The sequence below is a fragment of the Zingiber officinale genome, chromosome 2A (assembly GCF_018446385.1).
Source record: "Zingiber officinale cultivar Zhangliang chromosome 2A, Zo_v1.1, whole genome shotgun sequence".
Taxonomy (NCBI): domain Eukaryota; kingdom Viridiplantae; phylum Streptophyta; class Magnoliopsida; order Zingiberales; family Zingiberaceae; genus Zingiber; species Zingiber officinale.
In genome coordinates, this window is record NC_055988.1 from 65,731,645 (window position 1) to 65,736,195 (window position 4,551).

Here is a 4,551-nt window from a genome sequence, read left to right on the forward strand (position 1 = left end):
GACGCCGAGGACTTCTTCTCTTCTCCTCTCCCTGCTCTAATCGGCGCCGCAACATCCGCCGCCGAGGCCTTAATTCCTCTGCTGCCGAAGCCCTAGCCGCCGGCGACGCACCGAGCTTCTTTCTTCCTCTCCTCCACTGTGTTTCTGCTGACCTTGGAGGCGTCATCTTCCCGGAGAGCTGTGCCCTAGCCTTTGCACAGTGCCACTGCCGCGGCATCTTCTGCCGTAGTTTCCGGCCGATTTCCCCACTCACTGAGTAGGCTACGGTTTCCAATCAGTGACACTCTTCACCAGAGAGTAACCTGCCAATGTGGTTAGGAGTATTTGAGTGGAGATTTTGACCCCCACCTTGCTGCAATCACTGGATCCGGCAGTAACTTTAGCCACAAACCTTGATCCAGCAGTATTAGGGTAAGGAATTTGGTGATTTAATATTTATGTGAGTGAAGGATAAATTGACACATAATTAATTGATAATTATTTGATCATTAGGTTTGTTGGCAGCGACCCTTTGATTTACAGCAGCAATTAATCTTTGCTAGCAGTAGAGTTTTGTTTTCCGGCAGCAGCTTGGTCTAGCAGCGGTTGATTTGAGGTAAGGTTTATGGTTTCGATCTTTGTGTTAGATTATTGCTAGTTGTGTTAGCAATAATTATTGATTTAGGTTTATAAGTTGTATAACGGTGTAATTGGGGTTAATGTAACTAACCCTAACTGGTCAGTGGATTAGGAATTAGTTTAGCTATTTGTTTAAAATTGAATTAGCTAAACTGTGCGATTTAACACAGGACTTTGACGCGAGACGAGTATCTCGGAGTCAGATCGGACCTTTCTATTTTCGGAGGCGGGTACTTTTGACTTATGTCATTTGATATGCTTAGTAATTAAATTACCATGTTGCATTAATTGTGTTTCTTATCTGTTTCGGTTAATCACTACCCAAATCTTACATGCTTGATTGATTGATTGGTTTTGCATCTCAGGTATATTTTACCTGTTTGTACATGCTTATAGGGGTAGTGATATGCCATGCTTGACCATGTTCAGGACCTAGGTTTTTATACCTTCTGTGTACCTTTGATTCGATATGATTCGTTGACCTAGGGTGCACTTTTCTATATATATGGATTAGGTCAGGATGTTTATATGGTTATTGCCATGCATCATTTGCATGATTGCATGTTGTGCGATAGTCCGCTCCATTATTGTTGAGCACATCGCCAGTTACATGGATCTGCACACACCACCACTCATGGGTTAGTGGTCGATTCAGGCTGAGTGTGTTGCAGCAGGGACTCTGTTAGGCACCGTTGGTCCGCTCATGGGTAGTGTGACACAACGTGTTATCCGGCAGGGATTCCTCCCCGTCTTTGAGTACCGGGAGTTGAGAGCATTGCGCTCCCCCATCTATGATTTGGGGTAGGAGGATAGGTGTCCCGTCCACTCGGTCACTCATCGGGAGTAGTGACGACAGAGTGCACGGTTGTCACAGCCCTACCCAGTCGGCCTCACTTTTGTATGAGATGATCGACTGGCGTCAGGGGTGACCAGGACGCATCATTGGCATCATGTGCATGATGCATTTATTGTTTGCATTTATATGCTGCATATTGTTTGGATACCTATGTTTGACATGCATACAGGATTCTTATACCACTCGGACTGTTTGACCTTATACTCAGGACCTGGTTAGTACAGCATTCTCCTGTTTATTTCAGATGCATTCTTATCTTTCTTATCAGGAGACTGTACGCATGATTAGTGCTAGGTGTTGTTTCTTTACTTTGCATATCAACTGTACCTGCTGAGTGTTGGACTCACCCCGCCTCCATTGTTGTTATTTTCAGGTTGAGGCCCCGCTGCACGTAGTGCTACTCCGCTGCTGGTTTTTGAGTTGTTTCATTTTAGCTTTTCGCTATCAGACTTTATTTTAGTTTTGTTTTGGACTTACATATGGATATTGTATGGAATCTTTCCGTTAGATGGACTTTTCGTATGATTTGAATTTGGGCTTTACGAGTGTAGTTGAGTAGGGTTGATTTCGAGTCAGAGTATTATTACTGTGTGGTTGTGTCAGCCAGAGGCTGAATATATATATATAAACTGCGTGGTGATTGATTTTTATTACTGTTATAATTCCAGCCGCCTGTGGCTGAGTATTTAGTGCTTGTAGAAAATTTTGATTGTCCGCCGTACAGGGGAGATGCTGCCGAAATTTTTCTCGGACAGGGACTCTTCTGGGGGCGTGACAGATCCCTTCCGGGCACCCTGGTGAGACGTGGCAGGTCCAACCAACGAGCTCCACGTGGTGACGCGCGATCTGGATAAAAATCACCTCCCGGGCGCCCGGACCACCTTTCTCCAGAAACCAGCTTTCCTGCAAGAAAAGGTTAGTTCGAGGTGAATAAATAGTGTATATCTTGTAAAACAGAGTGTTAGCACAGTTCATAAGTTTGACATAAAAAATATGACTTAGATTCCATCTTTCCGAGACCGGAATCTAGTCACGATCTCGACTTAGAGATCCGAAATTGATCTAAGCCGGATCGACGCCTAATGTTCCCTTCCCGGAAACGCGTCCTCACAGTCACTCCCTTCCAGTGACTTACCTTCACTTACTTGCCAGATGTCCGGTCAGCCCTTCGACCCGTCTGAACTTCTTGCCAAGCGTCCAATCAGCCCTCAGCCCGTCGACCCGCTTGGACTTCTCGCCAGCTATCCGGTCAGTCCGTCGACCTAGCTAGACTTCTTGCCAGACATCCGGTCAGCCCGTTAACCTGTCTGGACTTTGTCTGCACACTCGGTCAGAGTGTTAGATCACAACAAACCTAACTTAATACGATTTGTCATTCATCAAAACCCGAGTTAGACCGTTAGTGCTAACCATACCAACAATAAGTAGTTCTTTTCAGTGATATCAAGAGTGACAAACTCAAGCTTTGTGAGATTAGCCATGATAAAATAAATAAAAAATAAGAAACAAAATAAATTTCAACACTAACTCCAGTGTCGGACCTATGATTTTGGGGCCTGAGGTGAGCATCAAAAATGGTGCCCTTAAACCTTGATATTCATATATTTTTCAATCAACATAAATATAACAGTATTTGTAACATGAATTCTAAAAATTAAAGATAGACAAAATAGATCATCCAAAACAATATGTCATAAACAAATGAAGATAAAGTCAAGATGATCCAAATAAAATATAAAATTCATATTCCGAACAAGTATATAATCACTTGAAAATTGCTTGCCTCGTAGTTTTAGAAGCGAAAGTATTGATTAAGTTTGCATAATCAACTTTCTCAACCACTTTTTTCTCGATAGATAACATAGCCAAGCCATTTAGTCTTTCGTGTGACATAGTTGATCGAAGATAAGTTTTGATCAATTTTAACTTGGAAAAACTCCTTTCAGCAGATGCAACTGTAACTGGTATAGTCAGCAAAATTCGATACGCGATATAAGCATTTGGATAACAACCATCCATTTTCTTCAAATAATTTATCACATCAATCGCTCTTTTTGATTCTCTTGGTAAAGAGTGTCTTAACAACTTTAGTTCTAGATATAAATCTGATCCATCAACATCGGAGTGCCCATCATGTGTTAAAGAATCTTGAAGATTGACACATGAGTGCAAGAGAACATCATCATCAATAGACTTCAATCTCTCCAAACTAAATAAAACCCCAAATGTTTCTTCATGTTTTTGAAATTGTTTAAACCGAGTTTGAAGTGAAGAAAGAGCTTGATCAATTATAAATAGGAAGTAATTAACTCGAAAAGATTCTTTAGGAGACTGGGTTACCTCTTCACTGCTGATCTTATCAAATTGTCTCTTTCTTCGAATGATGCATTTTTCTCAAAAAATAGGTTCAATTCCCATTTCACTTGCAATATGTTCAGCTTCAATCAATGTTTGAACAAATCCAGATTCTCTAAATTCTTGGAGAGAAGAAATAAGTCCCTTTAATTGTCTAATAGCCATAACAATATCCATATTCTTTTCTTGGAGAAACTTACTAACAATGTTAATCTCATATAACAATTTGTACCAAATTATCATTCCAGACACAAATTTAAAATTCTCAAGTTCAAATGATGCCAAACCCTCAACTTCACTCTTTATTTTTGAGTCATCAGAAATGTTTGCCAAATCAATTAAAGCATATTATATTTTTGAAGTTTTATCTTTTATGGGCTTCACGCTTTCAACATGGCTTTCCCATTGTGTTTGTGATAATGACTTGACCGTAAGACCTTGCACATGATCTTTAAATATTTGCCACCGCTTGGTAGAAGAAGAGAATAATGAATATATGCGTTGTATAACACCGAAAAAGGACATTGCTTTAGGACAACATTTCACCATATCACATAATGTGAGATTAAGACTGTGACATCCACATGGAGTGTAGAAAGCTCTAGGATTAATTTCAAGTAATCTACTCTGTATACCCTTGTGTTTTCCTTTCATAGTAGATCCGTTGTCATATCCTTGACCTCTTATATTATCAATGTCAAGTTCAAGATTGCTCAAAATAT

General features: G+C 40.5%; 1 long non-coding RNA gene across 1 annotated transcript; it reads left to right on the forward strand.

The window, feature by feature from the left end:
- Positions 1-283: 283 nt before the first annotated feature.
- On the forward strand, positions 284-845 carry LOC122039679. Its single transcript, XR_006128324.1, has 3 exons — positions 284-411; positions 505-595; positions 789-845. It is a non-coding gene; the product is annotated as an uncharacterized LOC122039679 (long non-coding RNA).
- Positions 846-4,551: the final 3,706 nt, after the last annotated feature.